This window comes from Syngnathus typhle, unplaced genomic scaffold, assembly GCF_033458585.1.
Source record: "Syngnathus typhle isolate RoL2023-S1 ecotype Sweden unplaced genomic scaffold, RoL_Styp_1.0 HiC_scaffold_42, whole genome shotgun sequence".
NCBI lineage: Eukaryota > Metazoa > Chordata > Actinopteri > Syngnathiformes > Syngnathidae > Syngnathus > Syngnathus typhle.
In genome coordinates this window covers 587,501-606,655 of record NW_026871948.1, presented here as the reverse complement: position 1 = coordinate 606,655, position 19,155 = coordinate 587,501, and the positions used below count along the sequence as shown (strand labels likewise).

At 36.7% G+C, this 19,155-nt stretch overlaps 6 non-coding genes and 1 pseudogene across 6 annotated transcripts; all 7 read right to left on the bottom strand.

Moving 5' to 3' along the window:
* Window positions 1–16,079: 16,079 nt before the first annotated feature.
* Window positions 16,080–16,198, bottom strand: LOC133147882 (5S ribosomal RNA). The gene has a single exon (XR_009712112.1). It is a non-coding gene; the product is annotated as a 5S ribosomal RNA (ribosomal RNA).
* Window positions 16,199–16,439: 241 nt separating this feature from the next.
* On the bottom strand, window positions 16,440–16,557 carry LOC133147811 (5S ribosomal RNA; annotated as a pseudogene).
* A 321-nt stretch (window positions 16,558–16,878) lies between these two features.
* On the bottom strand, window positions 16,879–16,997 carry LOC133147332 (5S ribosomal RNA). The gene has a single exon (XR_009711652.1). It is a non-coding gene; the product is annotated as a 5S ribosomal RNA (ribosomal RNA).
* A 229-nt stretch (window positions 16,998–17,226) lies between these two features.
* Window positions 17,227–17,345, bottom strand: LOC133147603 (5S ribosomal RNA). The gene has a single exon (XR_009711911.1). It is a non-coding gene; the product is annotated as a 5S ribosomal RNA (ribosomal RNA).
* A 304-nt stretch (window positions 17,346–17,649) lies between these two features.
* LOC133148258 (5S ribosomal RNA) lies at window positions 17,650–17,768 on the bottom strand. Its single transcript, XR_009712468.1, has one exon. It is a non-coding gene; the product is annotated as a 5S ribosomal RNA (ribosomal RNA).
* Window positions 17,769–18,299: 531 nt separating this feature from the next.
* Window positions 18,300–18,418, bottom strand: LOC133148257 (5S ribosomal RNA). Its single transcript, XR_009712467.1, has one exon. It is a non-coding gene; the product is annotated as a 5S ribosomal RNA (ribosomal RNA).
* A 571-nt stretch (window positions 18,419–18,989) lies between these two features.
* Window positions 18,990–19,108, bottom strand: LOC133148014 (5S ribosomal RNA). The gene has a single exon (XR_009712236.1). It is a non-coding gene; the product is annotated as a 5S ribosomal RNA (ribosomal RNA).
* Between the last annotated feature and the right edge of the window lie 47 nt (window positions 19,109–19,155).

The following is a 19,155-nucleotide window of genomic DNA, read 5'->3' as shown; positions in this document are numbered from 1 at the left end:
ATACATGTTACAAAAAGGTACAAATGATAAGCGTTAAAAATGAAACGTTACAAATGTTACAAAAAAGGTACAAATGATAAGCGTTGAAAATGATAAGGGGGAAGAATAAAGAGTAAAATAATTTATGACTCCCAATGTGGGAATCGAACCCACTACAGGAAACTGGCTCGGGTTGACATTTCCATTGTGTTTCCGACTGAGCTAATGAGGATCCTTCCTTCTTGCTGGTTGAATTTGGTTAATGTAATGAATGTGTTTGTTGAATGCGAATGCGTAATCAAAGTGGTGGAAATTGCTTAATGTAATGAATGTTGGATGCGAATGACAAAAGTTACAAATGATAACCGTTGAAAATGATAACCGGGAAGGATAAAGAGTAAAATAAATAATGACGCCCAATGTGGGAATCGAACTGACGCGGGTTTTGATACCACTCGGGAATGATGCTCATGTACTGGAATCACTTGTGTTTCCCACGAGCTAATTGAGTCCCTTACTATGTCGTGGTTGCAATTGGTTAATGTAATGAATGTGTTTGTTGAATGCGAATACGTAATCAAAGTGGTGGAAATTGCTTAATGTAATGAATGTTGAATGCGAATGTTAGTTACAAATGATAAGCGTTGAAAATGATAAGCGGGAAGAATAAAGAGTAAAATAATTAATGACGCCCAATGTGGGAATCGAACCCACTACAGGAAACTGGCTCGGGTTGACATTGCCATTAAGAATGAATGGGGAAATAAAAGGCACAAATTTGCTAATTACTTAAAAACGGTAAATGTTATGAACGCGAAAAATACTGGCAAGCGTACCATGAATTTTTGGAACGTGTGAAAGGTTGAACGAGGTGAATCGGTTGAAGCATGTGGGAGTAGTTAGATGTCAAAAAAGTGGGAGGAATAAGTTGTTTAATAATAAAGTACAATATCAATGTGTGAAGGCCTTCGCCTTCACACAACTAGAATTGCAATTTCGGAAGAAATTGCGTGTGAAGGCGAAGGCAGATGTTAAGTTACAAACGTTAAGCGTTAAAAATGATGAGCGGGAAGAATACAAAGGGAAAATAGATAATTGTGAAATAAATGGGAAAATGTTACAAATACATGTTACAAAAAGGTACAAATGATAAGCGTTAAAAATGAAACGTTACAAATGTTACAAAAAAGGTACAAATGATAAGCGTTGAAAATGATAAGGGGGAAGAATAAAGAGTAAAATAATTTATGACTCCCAATGTGGGAATCGAACCCACTACAGGAAACTGACTCGGGTTGACATTTCCATTGTGTTTCCGACTGAGCTAATGAGGATCCTTCCTTCTTGCTGGTTGAATCTGGTTAATGTAATGAATGTGTTTGTTGAATGCGAATGCGTAATCAAAGTGGTGGAAATTGCTTAATGTAATGAATGTTGAATGCGAATGACAAAAGTTACAAATGATAACCGTTGAAAATGATAACCGTGAAGGATAAAGAGTAAAATAAATAATGACGCCCAATGTGGGAATCGAACTGACGCGGGTTTTGATACCACTCGGGAATGATGCTCGTGTACTGGAATCACTTGTGTTTCCCACGAGCTAATTGAGTCCCTTACTATGTCGTGGTTGAAATTGGCTAATGTAATGAATGTGTTTGTTGAATGCGAATACGTAATCAAAGTGGTGGAAATTGCTTAATGTAATGAATGTTGAATGCGAATGTTAGTTACAAATGATAAGCGTTGAAAATGATAAGCGGGAAGAATAAAGAGTAAAATAATTAATGACGCCAAATGTGGGAATCGAACCCACTACAGGAAACTGGCTCGGGTTGACATTGCCATTAAGAATGAATGGGGAAATAAAAGGCACAAATTTGCTAATTACTTAAAAACGGTAAATGTTATGAACGCGAAAAATACTGGCAAGCGTGCCATGAATTTTTGGAACGTGTGAAAGTTTGAACGAGGTGAATCGGTTGAAGCATGTGGGAGTAGTTGGATGTCAAAAAAGTGGGAGGAATAAGTTGTTTAATAAAAATAACTAGAATTGCAATTTCGGAAGAAATTGCGTGTGAAGGCGAAGGCAGATGTTAAGTTACAAACGTTAAGCGTTAAAAATGATGAGCGGAAAGAATACAAAGGGAAAATAGATAATTGTGAAATAAATGGGAAAATGTTACAAATACATGTTACAAAAAGGTACAAATGATAAGCGTTAAAAATGAAACGTTACAAATGTTACAAAAAAGGTACAAATGATAAGCGTTGAAAATGATAAGGGGGAAGAATAAAGAGTAAAATAATTTATGACTCCCAATGTGGGAATCGAACCCACTACAGGAAACTGGCTCGGGTTGACATTTCCATTGTGTTTCCGACTGAGCTAATGAGGATCCTTCCTTCTTGCTGGTTGAATCTGGTTAATGTAATGAATGTGTTTGTTGAATGCGAATGCGTAATCAAAGTGGTGGAAATTGCTTAATGTAATGAATGTTGAATGCGAATGACAAAAGTTACAAATGATAACCGTTGAAAATGATAACCGTGAAGGATAAAGAGTAAAATAAATAATGACGCCCAATGTGGGAATCGAACTGACGCGGGTTTTGATACCACTCGGGAATGATGCTCGTGTACTGGAATCACTTGTGTTTCCCACGAGCTAATTAAGTCCCTTACTATGTCATGGTTGAAATTGGTTAATGTAATGAATGTGTTTGTTGAATGCGAATACGTAATCAAAGTGGTGGAAATTGCTTAATGTAATGAATGTTGAATGCGAATGTTAGTTACAAATGATAAGCGTTGAAAATGATAAGCGGGAAGAATAAAGAGTAAAATAATTAATGACGCCCAATGTGGGAATCGAACCCACTACAGGAAACTGGCTCGGGTTGACATTGCCATTAAGAATGAATGGGGAAATAAAAGGCACAAATTTGCTAATTACTTAAAAACGGTAAATGTTATGAACGCGAAAAATACTGGCAAGCGTGCCATGAATTTTTGGAACGTGTGAAAGTTTGAACGAGGTGAATTGGTTGAAGCATGTGGGAGTAGTTTGATGTCAAAAAAGTGGGAGGAATAAGTTGTTTAATAATAAAGTACACTAGAATTGCAATTTCGGAAGAAATTGCGTGTGAAGGCGAAGGCAGATGTTAAGTTACAAACGTTAAGCGTTAAAAATGATGAGCGGGAAGAATACAAAGGGAAAATAGATAATTGTGAAATAAATGGGAAAATGTTACAAATACATGTTACAAAAAGGTACAAATGATAAGCGTTAAAAATGAAACGTTACAAATGTTACAAAAAAGGTACAAATGATAAGGGGGAAGAATAAAGAGTAAAATAATTTATGACGCCCAAAGTGGGAATCGAACCCACTACAGGAAACTGGCGCAGGTTGACAATGCCATTGTGTTTCCAACTGAGCTAATCAGGTTCCTACCTCAGTACCTGTTGAATTTGGTTAATGTAATGAATGTGTTTGTTGAATGCGAATGCGTAATCAAAGTGGTGGAAATTGCTTAATGTAATGAATGTTGAATGCGAATGACAAAAGTTACAAATGATAACCGTTGAAAATGATAACCGGGAAGGATAAAGAGTAAAATAAATAATGACGCCCAATGTGGGAATCGAACTGACGCGGGTTTTGATACCACTCGGGAATGATGCTCGTGTACTGGAATCACTTGTGTTTCCCACGAGCTAATTGAGTCCCTTACTATGTCGTGGTTGCAATTGGTTAATGTAATGAATGTGTTTGTTGAATGCGAATACGTAATCAAAGTGGTGGAAATTGCTTAATGTAATGAATGTTGAATGCGAATGTTAGTTACAAATGATAAGCGTTGAAAATGATAAGCGGGAAGAATAAAGAGTAAAATAATTAATGACGCCCAATGTGGGAATCGAACCCACTACAGGAAACTGGCTCGGGTTGACATTGCCATTAAGAATGAATGGGGAAATAAAAGGCACAAATTTGCTAATTATTTAAAAACGGTAAATGTTATGAACGCGAAAAATACTGGCAAGCGTGCCATGAATTTTTGGAACGTGTGAAAGGTTGAACGAGGTGAATCGGTTGAAGCATGTGGGAGTAGTTAGATGTCAAAAAAGTGGGAGGAATAAGTTGTTTAATAATAAAGTACAATATCAATGTGTGAAGGCCTTCGCCTTCACACAAATATCAATGTGTGAAGGCCTTCGCCTTCACACAATAAAGTAGAATAACAATGTGTGAAGGCCTTCGCCTTCACACAATAAAGTAGACTAGAATTGCAATTTCGGAAGAAATTGCGTGTGAAGGCGAAGGCAGATGTTAATTTACAAACGTTAAGCATTAAAAATGATGAGCGGGAAGAGTAGAAAGGGAAAATAAATTATTGTGAAATAAATGGGAAAATGTTACAAATACATGTTACAAAAAGGTACAAATGATAAGCGTTAAAAATGAAATGTTACAAATGTTACAAAAAAGGTACAAATGATAAGGGGGAAGAATAAAGAGTAAAATAATTTATGACGCCCAAAGTGGGAATTGAACCCACTACAGGAAACTGGCTCGGGTTGACATTGCCATTAAGAATGAATGGGGAAATAAAAGGCACAAATTTGCTAATTACTTAAAAACGGTAAATGTTATGAACGAGAAAAAAAGTGGCAAGCTTGCCATGAATTTTTGGAACGTGTGAAAGGTTGAACGAGGTGAATCGGTTGAAGCCTGTGGGAGTAGTTGGATGTCAAAAAAGTGGGAGGAATAAGTTGTTTAATAAAAATAATAATAAAGTAGAACTAGAATTGCAATTTCGGAAGAAATTGCGTGTGAAGGCGAAGGCAGATGTTAAGTTACAAACGTTAAGCGTTAAAAATGATGAGCGGGAAGAATACAAAGGGAAAATAGATAATTGTGAAATAAATGGGAAAATGTTACAAATACATGTTACAAAAAGGTACAAATGATAAGCGTTAAAAATGAAACGTTACAAATGTTACAAAAAAGGTACAAATGATAAGCGTTGAAAATGATAAGGGGGAAGAATAAAGAGTAAAATAATTTATGACTCCCAATGTGGGAATCGAACCCACTACAGGAAACTGGCTCGGGTTGACATTTCCATTGTGTTTCCGACTGAGCTAATGAGGATCCTTCCTTCTTGCCGGTTGAATTTGGTTAATGTAATGAATGTGTTTGTTGAATGCGAATGCGTAATCAAAGTGGTGGAAATTGCTTAATGTAATGAATGTTGAATGCGAATGACAAAAGTTACAAATGATAACCGTTGAAAATGATAACCGGGAAGGATAAAGAGTAAAATAAATAATGACGCCCAATGTGGGAATCGAACTGACGCGGGTTTTGATACCACTCGGGAATGATGCTCGTGTACTGGAATCACTTGTGTTTCCCACGAGCTAATTGAGTCCCTTACTATGTCGTGGTTGCAATTGGTTAATGTAATGAATGTGTTTGTTGAATGCGAATGCGTAATCAAAGTGGTGGAAATTGCTTAATGTAATGAATGTTGAATGCGAATGTTAGTTACAAATGATAAGCGTTGAAAATGATGAGCGGGAAGAATAAAGAGTAAAAAAATTAATGACGCCCAATGTGGGAATCGAACCCACTACAGGAAACTGGCTCGGGTTGACATTGCCATTAAGAATGAATGGGGAAATAAAAGGCACAAATTTGCTAATTACTTAAAAACGGTAAATGTTATGAACGAGAAAAAAAGTGGCAAGCTTGCCATGAATTTTTGGAACGTGTGAAAGTTTGAACGAGGTGAATCGGTTGAAGCATGTGGGAGTAGTTAGATGTCAAAAAAGTGGGAGGAATAAGTTGTTTAATAATAATAACTAGAATTGCAATTTCGGAAGAAATTGCGTGTGAAGGCGAAGGCAGATGTTAATTTACAAACGTTAAGCGTTAAAAATGATGAGCGGGAAGAATAGAAAGGGAAAATAAATTATTGTGAAATAAATGGGAAAATGTTACAAACACATGTTACAAAAAGGTACAAATGCACATGTACAAAAATGAAATGTTACAAATGTTACAAAAAAGGTACAAATGATAAGGGGAAGAATAAAGAGCAAAATAATTTATGACGCCCAAAGTGGGAATCGAACCCACTACAGGAAACTGGCGGGGGTTGACATTGCCATTGTGTTTCCAACTGAGCTAATAAGGCTCCTTTCTCAGTAATGGTTGAATGTGGTTAATGTAATGAATGTGTTTGTTGAATGCGAATGCGTAATCAAAGTGGTGGAAATTGCTTAATGTAATGAATGTTGAATGCGAATGACAAAAGTCACAAATGATAACCGTTGAAAATGATAACCGGGAAGGATAAAGAGTAAAATAAATAATGACGCCCAATGTGGGAATCGAACTGACGCGGGTTTTGATACCACTCGGGAATGATGCTCGTGTACTGGAATCACTTGTGTTTCCCACGAGCTAATTGAGTCCCTTACTGTGTTGAGGTTGAAATTGGTTAATGTAATGAATGTGTTTGTTGAATGCGAATACGTAATCAAAGTGGTGGAAATTGCTTAATGTAATGAATGTTGAATGCGAATGTTAGTTACAAATGATAAGCGTTGAAAATGATAAGCGGGAAGAATAAAGAGTAAAATAATTAATGACGCCCAATGTGGGAATCGAACCCACTACAGGAAACTGGCTCGGGTTGACATTGCCATTAAGAATGAATGGGGAAATAAAAGGCACAAATTTGCTAATTACTTAAAAACGGTAAATGTTATGAAGGGGAAAAAAGGCGGCAAGCTTGCCATGAATTTTTGGAACGTGTGAAAGTTTGAACGAGGTGAATCGGTTGAAGCATGTGGGAGTAGTTGGATGTCAAAAAAGTGGGAGGAATAAGTTGTTTAATAAAAATAATAATAAAGTAGAATAACAATGTGTGAAGGCCTTCGCCTTCACACAACTAGAATTGCAATTTCGGAAGAAATTGCGTGTGAAGGCGAAGGCAGATGTTAAGTTACAAACGTTAAGCGTTAAAAATGATGAGCGGGAAGAATTCAAAGGGAAAATAGATAATTGTGAAATAAATGGGAAAATGTTACAAATACATGTTACAAAAAGGTACAAATGATAAGCGTTAAAAATGAAACGTTACAAATGTTACAAAAAAGGTACAAATAATAAGCGTTGAAAATGATAAGGGGGAAGAATAAAGAGTAAAATAATTTATGACTCCCAATGTGGGAATCGAACCCACTACAGGAAACTGGCTCGGGTTGACATTTCCATTGTGTTTCCGACTGAGCTAATGAGGATCCTTCCTTCTTGCTGGTTGAATCTGGTTAATGTAATGAATGTGTTTGTTGAATGCGAATGCGTAATCAAAGTGGTGGAAATTGCTTAATGTAATGAATGTTGGATGCGAATGACAAAAGTTACAAATGATAACCGTTGAAAATGATAACCGGGAAGGATAAAGAGTAAAATAATTAATGACGCCCAATGTGGGAATCGAACCCACTACAGGAAACTGGCTCGGGTTGACATTGCCATTAAGAATGAATGGGGAAATAAAAGGCACAAATTTGCTAATTACTTAAAAACGGTAAATGTTATGAACGCGAAAAATACTGGCAAGCGTGCCATGAATTGCTGGAACGTGTGAAAGGTTGAACGAGGTGAATCGGTTGAAGCATGTGGGAGTAGTTAGATGTCAAAAAAGTGGGAGGAATAAGTTGTTTAATAATAAAGTACAATATCAATGTGTGAAGGCCTTCGCCTTCACACAACTAGAATTGCAATTTCAAAAGAAATTGCATGTGAAGGCGAAGGCAGATGTTAAGTTACAAACGTTAAGCGTTAAAAATGATGAGCGGAAAGAATACAAAGGGAAAATAGATAATTGTGAAATAAATGGGAAAATGTTACAAATACATGTTACAAAAAGGTACAAATGATAAGCGTTAAAAATGAAACGTTACAAATGTTACAAAAAAGGTACAAATGATAAGCGTTGAAAATGATAAGGGGGAAGAATAAAGAGTAAAATAATTTATGACTCCCAATGTGGGAATCGAACCCACTACAGGAAACTGGCTCGGGTTGACATTTCCATTGTGTTTCCGACTGAGCTAATGAGGATCCTTCCTTCTTGCTGGTTGAATCTGGTTAATGTAATGAATGTGTTTGTTGAATGCGAATGCGTAATCAAAGTGGTGGAAATTGCTTAATGTAATGAATGTTGAATGCGAATGACAAAAGTTACAAATGATAACCGTTGAAAATGATAACCGTGAAGGATAAAGAGTAAAATAAATAATGACGCCCAATGTGGGAATCGAACTGACGCGGGTTTTGATACCACTCGGGAATGATGCTCGTGTACTGGAATCACTTGTGTTTCCCACGAGCTAATTGAGTCCCTTACTATGTCATGGTTGAAATTGGTTAATGTAATGAATGTGTTTGTTGAATGCGAATACGTAATCAAAGTGGTGGAAATTGCTTAATGTAATGAATGTTGAATGCGAATGTTAGTTACAAATGATAAGCGTTGAAAATGATAAGCGGGAAGAATAAAGAGTAAAATAATTAATGACGCCCAATGTGGGAATCGAACCCACTACAGGAAACTGGCTCGGGTTGACATTGCCATTAAGAATGAATGGGGAAATAAAAGGCACAAATTTGCTAATTACTTAAAAACGGTAAATGTTATGAACGCGAAAAATACTGGCAAGCGTGCCATGAATTTTTGGAACGTGTGAAAGTTTGAACGAGGTGAATTGGTTGAAGCATGTGGGAGTAGTTTGATGTCAAAAAAGTGGGAGGAATAAGTTGTTTAATAATAAAGTACACTAGAATTGCAATTTCGGAAGAAATTGCGTGTGAAGGCGAAGGCAGATGTTAAGTTACAAACGTTAAGCGTTAAAAATGATGAGCGGGAAGAATACAAAGGGAAAATAGATAATTGTGAAATAAATGGGAAAATGTTACAAATACATGTTACAAAAAGGTACAAATGATAAGCGTTAAAAATGAAACGTTACAAATGTTACAAAAAAGGTACAAATGATAAGGGGGAAGAATAAAGAGTAAAATAATTTATGACGCCCAAAGTGGGAATCGAACCCACTACAGGAAACTGGCGCAGGTTGACAATGCCATTGTGTTTCCAACTGAGCTAATCAGGTTCCTACCTCAGTACCTGTTGAATTTGGTTAATGTAATGAATGTGTTTGTTGAATGCGAATGCGTAATCAAAGTGGTGGAAATTGCTTAATGTAATGAATGTTGAATGCGAATGACAAAAGTTACAAATGATAACCGTTGAAAATGATAACCGGGAAGGATAAAGAGTAAAATAAATAATGACGCCCAATGTGGGAATCGAACTGACGCGGGTTTTGATACCACTCGGGAATGATGCTCGTGTACTGGAATCACTTGTGTTTCCCACGAGCTAATTGAGTCCCTTACTATGTCGTGGTTGCAATTGGTTAATGTAATGAATGTGTTTGTTGAATGCGAATACGTAATCAAAGTGGTGGAAATTGCTTAATGTAATGAATGTTGAATGCGAATGTTAGTTACAAATGATAAGCGTTGAAAATGATAAGCGGGAAGAATAAAGAGTAAAATAATTAATGACGCCCAATGTGGGAATCGAACCCACTACAGGAAACTGGCTCGGGTTGACATTGCCATTAAGAATGAATGGGGAAATAAAAGGCACAAATTTGCTAATTATTTAAAAACGGTAAATGTTATGAACGCGAAAAATACTGGCAAGCGTGCCATGAATTTTTGGAACGTGTGAAAGGTTGAACGAGGTGAATCGGTTGAAGCATGTGGGAGTAGTTAGATGTCAAAAAAGTGGGAGGAATAAGTTGTTTAATAATAAAGTACAATATCAATGTGTGAAGGCCTTCGCCTTCACACAAATATCAATGTGTGAAGGCCTTCGCCTTCACACAATAAAGTAGAATAACAATGTGTGAAGGCCTTCGCCTTCACACAATAAAGTAGACTAGAATTGCAATTTCGGAAGAAATTGCGTGTGAAGGCGAAGGCAGATGTTAATTTACAAACGTTAAGCATTAAAAATGATGAGCGGGAAGAGTAGAAAGGGAAAATAAATTATTGTGAAATAAATGGGAAAATGTTACAAATACATGTTACAAAAAGGTACAAATGATAAGCGTTAAAAATGAAATGTTACAAATGTTACAAAAAAGGTACAAATGATAAGGGGGAAGAATAAAGAGTAAAATAATTTATGACGCCCAAAGTGGGAATTGAACCCACTACAGGAAACTGGCTCGGGTTGACATTGCCATTAAGAATGAATGGGGAAATAAAAGGCACAAATTTGCTAATTACTTAAAAACGGTAAATGTTATGAACGAGAAAAAAAGTGGCAAGCTTGCCATGAATTTTTGGAACGTGTGAAAGGTTGAACGAGGTGAATCGGTTGAAGCCTGTGGGAGTAGTTGGATGTCAAAAAAGTGGGAGGAATAAGTTGTTTAATAAAAATAATAATAAAGTAGAACTAGAATTGCAATTTCGGAAGAAATTGCGTGTGAAGGCGAAGGCAGATGTTAAGTTACAAACGTTAAGCGTTAAAAATGATGAGCGGGAAGAATACAAAGGGAAAATAGATAATTGTGAAATAAATGGGAAAATGTTACAAATACATGTTACAAAAAGGTACAAATGATAAGCGTTAAAAATGAAACGTTACAAATGTTACAAAAAAGGTACAAATGATAAGCGTTGAAAATGATAAGGGGGAAGAATAAAGAGTAAAATAATTTATGACTCCCAATGTGGGAATCGAACCCACTACAGGAAACTGGCTCGGGTTGACATTTCCATTGTGTTTCCGACTGAGCTAATGAGGATCCTTCCTTCTTGCCGGTTGAATTTGGTTAATGTAATGAATGTGTTTGTTGAATGCGAATGCGTAATCAAAGTGGTGGAAATTGCTTAATGTAATGAATGTTGAATGCGAATGACAAAAGTTACAAATGATAACCGTTGAAAATGATAACCGGGAAGGATAAAGAGTAAAATAAATAATGACGCCCAATGTGGGAATCGAACTGACGCGGGTTTTGATACCACTCGGGAATGATGCTCGTGTACTGGAATCACTTGTGTTTCCCACGAGCTAATTGAGTCCCTTACTATGTCGTGGTTGCAATTGGTTAATGTAATGAATGTGTTTGTTGAATGCGAATGCGTAATCAAAGTGGTGGAAATTGCTTAATGTAATGAATGTTGAATGCGAATGTTAGTTACAAATGATAAGCGTTGAAAATGATGAGCGGGAAGAATAAAGAGTAAAAAAATTAATGACGCCCAATGTGGGAATCGAACCCACTACAGGAAACTGGCTCGGGTTGACATTGCCATTAAGAATGAATGGGGAAATAAAAGGCACAAATTTGCTAATTACTTAAAAACGGTAAATGTTATGAACGAGAAAAAAAGTGGCAAGCTTGCCATGAATTTTTGGAACGTGTGAAAGTTTGAACGAGGTGAATCGGTTGAAGCATGTGGGAGTAGTTAGATGTCAAAAAAGTGGGAGGAATAAGTTGTTTAATAATAATAACTAGAATTGCAATTTCGGAAGAAATTGCGTGTGAAGGCGAAGGCAGATGTTAAGTTACAAACGTTAAGCGTTAAAAATGATGAGCGGGAAGAATTCAAAGGGAAAATAGATAATTGTGAAATAAATGGGAAAATGTTACAAATACATGTTACAAAAAGGTACAAATGATAAGCGTTAAAAATGAAACGTTACAAATGTTACAAAAAAGGTACAAATAATAAGCGTTGAAAATGATAAGGGGGAAGAATAAAGAGTAAAATAATTTATGACTCCCAATGTGGGAATCGAACCCACTACAGGAAACTGGCTCGGGTTGACATTTCCATTGTGTTTCCGACTGAGCTAATGAGGATCCTTCCTTCTTGCTGGTTGAATCTGGTTAATGTAATGAATGTGTTTGTTGAATGCGAATGCGTAATCAAAGTGGTGGAAATTGCTTAATGTAATGAATGTTGGATGCGAATGACAAAAGTTACAAATGATAACCGTTGAAAATGATAACCGGGAAGGATAAAGAGTAAAATAATTAATGACGCCCAATGTGGGAATCGAACCCACTACAGGAAACTGGCTCGGGTTGACATTGCCATTAAGAATGAATGGGGAAATAAAAGGCACAAATTTGCTAATTACTTAAAAACGGTAAATGTTATGAACGCGAAAAATACTGGCAAGCGTGCCATGAATTTTTGGAACGTGTGAAAGGTTGAACGAGGTGAATCGGTTGAAGCATGTGGGAGTAGTTAGATGTCAAAAAAGTGGGAGGAATAAGTTGTTTAATAATAAAGTACAATATCAATGTGTGAAGGCCTTCGCCTTCACACAACTAGAATTGCAATTTCAAAAGAAATTGCATGTGAAGGCGAAGGCAGATGTTAAGTTACAAACGTTAAGCGTTAAAAATGATGAGCGGGAAGAATACAAAGGGAAAATAGATAATTGTGAAATAAATGGGAAAATGTTACAAATACATGTTACAAAAAGGTACAAATGATAAGCGTTAAAAATGAAACGTTACAAATGTTACAAAAAAGGTACAAATGATAAGCGTTGAAAATGATAAGGGGGAAGAATAAAGAGTAAAATAATTTATGACTCCCAATGTGGGAATCGAACCCACTACAGGAAACTGGCTCGGGTTGACATTTCCATTGTGTTTCCGACTGAGCTAATGAGGATCCTTCCTTCTTGCTGGTTGAATTTGGTTAATGTAATGAATGTGTTTGTTGAATGCGAATGCGTAATCAAAGTGGTGGAAATTGCTTAATGTAATGAATGTTGAATGCGAATGACAAAAGTTACAAATGATAACCGTTGAAAATGATAACCGTGAAGGATAAAGAGTAAAATAAATAATGACGCCCAATGTGGGAATCGAACTGACGCGGGTTTTGATACCACTCGGGAATGATGCTCGTGTACTGGAATCACTTGTGTTTCCCACGAGCTAATTGAGTCCCTTACTATGTCGCGGTTGAAATTGGTTAATGTAATGAATGTGTTTGTTGAATGCGAATACGTAATCAAAGTGGTGGAAATTGCTTAATGTAATGAATGTTGAATGCGAATGTTAGTTACAAATGATAAGCGTTGAAAATGATAAGCGGGAAGAATAAAGAGTAGAATAATTAATGACGCCCAATGTGGGAATCGAACCCACTACAGGAAACTGGCTCGGGTTGACATTGCCATTAAGAATGAATGGGGAAATAAAAGGCACAAATTTGCTAATTACTTAAAAACGGTAAATGTTATGAAGGGGAAAAAAGGTGGCAAGCTTGCCATGAATTTTTGGAACGTGTGAAAGTTTGAACGAGGTGAATCGGTTGAAGCATGTGGGAGTAGTTAGATGTCAAAAAAGTGGGAGGAATAAGTTGTTTAATAATAAGAATAAAAAAAATAATAATAATAAAGTAGAATAACAATGTGTGAAGGCCTTCGCCTTCACACAACTAGAATTGCAATTTCGGAAGAAATTGCGTGTGAAGGCGAAGGCAGATGTTAATTTAGAAACGTTAAGCGTTAAAAATGATGAGCGGGAAGAATGAAAAGGGAAAGAAATAATTGTGAAATAAATGGGAAAATGTTACAAATACATGTTACAAAAAGGTACAAATGATAAGCGTTAAAAATGAAATGTTACAAATGTTACAAAAAAGGTACAAATGATAAGCGTTGAAAATGATAAGGGGAAGGATAAAGAGTAAAATAAATAATGACGCCCAATGTGGGAATCGAACTGACGCGGGTTTTGATACCACTCGGGAAAGATGCTCGTGTACTGGAATCACTTGTGTTTCCCACGAGCTAATTGTGTCCCTGTTTACATACCGGTTGAATTTGGTTAATGTAATGAATGTGTTTGTTGAATGCGAATACGTAATCAAAGTGGTGGAAATTGCTTAATGTAATGAATGTTGAATGCGAATGTTAGTTACAAATGATAAGCGTTGAAAATGATAAGCGGGAAGAATAAAGAGTAAAATAATTAATGACGCCCAATGTGGGAATCGAACCCACTACAGGAAACTGGCTCGGGTTGACATTTCTATTAAGAATGAATGGGGAAATAAAAGGCACAAATTTGCTAATTACTTAAAAACGGTAAATGTTATGAACGCGAAAAATACTGGCAAGCGTGCCATGAATTTTTGGAACGTGTGAAAGTTTGAACGAGGTGAATCGGTTGAAGCATGTGGGAGTAGTTGGATGTCAAAAAAGTGGGAGGAATAAGTTGTTTAATAATAAAGTACAATATCAATGTGTGAAGGCCTTCGCCTTCACACAATAAAGTAGAATAACAATGTGTGAAGGCCTTCGCCTTCACACAATAACAATGTGTGAAGGCCTTCGCCTTCACACAAATATCAATCACAAACAAATAACTAGAATTGCAATTTCGGTAGAAATTGCGTGTGAAGGCGAAGGCAGATGTTAATTTAGAAACGTTAAGCGTTAAAAATGATGAGCGGGAAGAATGAAAAGGGAAAGAAATAATTGTGAAATAAATGGGAAAATGTTACAAATACATGTTACAAAAAGGTACAAATGATAAGCGTTAAAAATGAAATGTTACAAATGTTACAAAAAAGGTACAAATGATAAGCGTTGAAAATGATAAGGGGAAGGATAAAGAGTACCGTTTTTTTCCGTGTATAGTGCGCAATATTTTACTAATTTATTGTCCTAAAATCTGGGGTGCGTATTATACATGGGTACAAAGAAAAAATTTTTTAATTTTTTTTTTTTTTTAATTTTTTTTTTTTTTTTTTTTTTAAATAAAGTCATGGTACAACAAAACCAACAACAGGACTGACCGACAAAGTCGTGGAACAAAAAGACAGGGTGACATTACCAAAGACAGGAACAGAATGACAGTAACACATGCAATGATCCAACGGTGAGCGAGGTGCAGACAGGACTTAAATACAAAACACGTTACATCGATTGAGGTGACACAGGAAGAGCGGGGTGACACGAACAGAAACTATGGCAACCTAGACACATAGCAAAACTGGGGACGAGACATGACAAATCTCCCCCGAAATAAAACTCACCTTTCTTCTTGTTTGTTGTCAATCGCGCATCGCATTCAGCCATCCTGCCCAACACACTTAGTAAAATTCATAATTGACGACACATCGTTTGATGCGATGGTGCAATCCTCGATGGTGTGTTATTGTCAAATATTGTTTGTTTTTTAATCTCCATCGCGGACCGGACGTCATACGGAGGCCGCCATTACAGATGCGCAGAACGGTTGCGCAAGACACGTCAGCTATATAAAGAGCGAGAGTTCAGTTCTCCACCTATTAGTTTCAATTCACAGTTTAATTAGCAGTTTCAATCAGCAAATAACAAAATGCGTATTACAGGTAATATTTTATTTCACAACACTTTGCCTTGTTCCTTTCGTCTCTGCTGTTCATTTCAAACACGCTCCATACGACCGCAATGCTCTTGTATCAGACGCTCGTTCGATCACCTGCTAGTTTGCCGTCTGTCACAATGTACCCTACACAAATCCGAAACATTTGTTGCGGCTCCGAGTCACGTCGAGGGGCAAGTTTTGGTTTCCAAGGGTGTTTTTATTCCTCTTCAACGTCTCTCCCATACAGAGCCGCCGTGTGCGCACGGAGCGCGGTGGTGCGTTTAGGGGCAGTCGGAGAAATCAACGCCAACAAAAAAAATGACATCCAGCCTAGTTAAGACCATACCAAAGACTTTAAAAATGGGACCCATTGCCTCCCTGCGTGTGTGACGATCTTTGGGACTTAAAAAAAAAATAAATAAAAAAAAATAAAATTTTTTTTTAAAAAAATTCATAAAAATTGGGTGCGTATTATACATGGGTACAAGCTTTTTTCCAGCATCAGCATGCCATTGTTAGGGGTGCGTACTATACATGGGGGCGCACTATACACAGATAAAAACGGTAAGTAAGTAAATAAATAAATAAATAAATAAATAAATAAATAAAGCTTACAGCACCTGGTATTCCCAGGCGGTCTCCCATCCAAGTACTAACCAGGCCCGACCCTGCTTAGCTTACGAGATCAGACGAGATCGGGCGTTCTCAGGGTGGTATGGCCGTAAGCCGTGATCATTCTCAAAATCATGCATTTTATATATAATGCTACGGATGACGCCACAGGTTGGAAACTCGGGTTATAATTTCAATGTCGGAGTTTAAACTCGGGTTGCAGTTTCCGAATGCCATACGTAATGGGTGTTGTAATTAAGTAAGTAAGTAAGTAAGTAAGTAAGTAAGTAAGTAAGTAAGTAAGTAAGTAAGTAAATAAATAAATAAATAAATAAATAAATAAATAAATAAATAAATAAATAAATACCTGGTATTCCCAGGCGGTCTCCCATCCAAGTACTAACCAGGCCCGACCCTGCTTAGCTTCCGAGATCGGATGAGTTCGGGCGTTCTCAGGGTAGTATGGCCGTAAGCCGTGATCACATTCAAAATCGTAAATTTTATATATAATGCTACGGATGACGCCACTATATAGGTTGGAAACTCGGGTTATAATTTCAATGTCGGAGTTTAAACTCGGGTTGCAGTTTCCAAATGCCATACGTAATGGGTGTTGTCAAAATTTGCTTTAACAATTGAAGTGGGGGGAAAATAAATAAATAAATAAATAAATAAATAAATAAATAAATAAATAAATAAATAAATAAATAAATAAATAAATAAATAAATAAATAAATGAGTAAGTAAGTAAGTAAGTAAATAAATAAATAAATAAATAAATAAATAAATAAATAAAGCTTACAGCACCTGGTATTCCCAGGCGGTCTCCCATCCAAGTACTAACCAGGCCTGACCTTGCTTAGCTTCCGAGATCGGACGAGATCGGGCGTTCTCAGGGTAGTACGGCCGTAAGCCGTGATCACACTCAAAATCGTGCATTTTATATATAATGCTACGGATGACGCCACTAGGTTGGAAACTCGGGTTATAATTTCAATGTCGGAGTTTAAACTCGGGTTGCAGTTTCCGAACGCCATACGTAATGGGTGTTGTAAGTAAGTAAGTAAGTAAGTAAATAAATAAATAAATAAATAAATAAATAAATAAATAAATAAATAAATAAATAAATAAATAAATAAATAAAGCTTACAGCACCTGGTATTCCCAGGCGGTCTCCCATCCAAGTACTAACCAGGCCCGACCCTGCTTAGCTTACGAGATCAGACGATATCGGGCGTTCTCAGGGTAGTATGGCCGTAAGCCGTGATCATTCTCAAAATCATGCATTTTATATATAATGCTACGGATGACGCCACAGGTTGGAAACTCGGGTTATAATTTCAATGTCGGAGTTTAAACTCGGGTTGCAGTTTCCGAATGCCATACGTAATGGGTGTTGTAAGTAAGTAAGTAAGTAAGTAAGTAAGTAAGTAAGTAAGTAAGTAAGTAAGTAAGTAAGTAAGTAAATAAGTAAGTAAATAAATAAATAAGTAAGTAAATAAATAAATCAATCAATCAATCAATCAATCAATAAATCAATCAATCAATCAATCAATAAATAAATAAAGCTTACAGCACCTGGTATTCCCAGGCGGTCTCCCATCCAAGTACTAACCAGGCCCGACCCTGCTCAGCTTCCGAGATCGGACGAGATCGGGCGTTCTCAGGGTAGTATGGCCGTAAGCCGTGAGCACTCTCAAAATCATGCATTCTATAGATACAATCGCCCCTGAAAGGGCATTTCATGGAAACATGGTTATCATGAAAAGTTATTGACAGCTTTTTATGTGGTAGCACAAATTTGCCATTACGACCTGCATTTTGCTGTATATGTCATGAAAAGTGGAAAAACCCTACATGTAAGCGCAATGTGTTGTTTTGGTTTCTTTTACAAAGAAAAACTGCTGCTTTGAGTTCACAGGGAGCCAGCCTCTTTATTCACTGTACATAGTCTGCTCTCTAGCGGTAAAAGACGTGAACTACAATGCTTCGGATGACGCCACACAATATAGGTTGGAAACTCGGGTTATAATTTCAATGTCGGAGTTTAAACTCGGCTTGCAGTTTCCGAATGCCATACGTAATGGGTGTTGTCAAAATTTGCTTTAACAATTGAAGTGGGGGGTAAATAAATAAATAAATAAATAAATAAATAAATAAATAAATAAATAAATAAATAAGTAAGTAAGTAAGTAAGTAAGTAAATAAATAAAAAAAGCTTACAGCACCTGGTATTCCCAGGCGGTCTCCCATCCAAGTACTAACCAGGCCCGACCCTGCTCAGCTTCCGAGATCGGACGAGATCGGGCGTTCTCAGGGTAGTATGGCCGTAAGCCGTGAGCACTCTCAAAATCATGCATTCTATAGATACAATCGCCCCTGAAAGGGCATTTCATGGAAACATGGTTATCATGAAAAGTTATTGACAGCTTTTTATGTGGTAGCACAAATTTGCCATTACGACCTGCATTTTTCTGTATATGTCATGAAAAGTGGAAAAACCCTACATGTAAGCGCAATGTGTTGTTTTGGTTTCTTTTACAAAGAAAAACTGCTGCTTTGAGTTCACAGGGAGCCAGCCTCTTTATTCACTGTACATAGTCTGCTCTCTAGCGGTAAAAGACGTGAACTACAATGCTTCGGATGACGCCACACAATATAGGTTGGAAACTCGGGTTATAATTTCAATGTCGGAGTTTAAACTCGGCTTGCAGTTTCCGAATGCCATACGTAATGGGTGTTGTCAAAATTTGCTTTAACAATTGAAGTGGGGGTTAAATAAATAAATAAATAAATAAATAAATAAATAAATAAATAAATAAATAAATAAATAAATAAATAAATAAATAAATAAATAAATAAATAAATAAATAAATAAATAAATAAATAAGTAAATAAATAAATAAAGCTTACAGCACCTGGTATTCCCAGGCGGTCTCCCGTCCAAGTACTAACCAGGCCCGACCCTGCTTAGCTTCCGAGATCGGACGAGATCGGGCGTTCTCAGGGTAGTATGGCCGTAAGCCGTGATCATTCTCAAAATCATGCATTTTATAGATACATAGTAAAGTA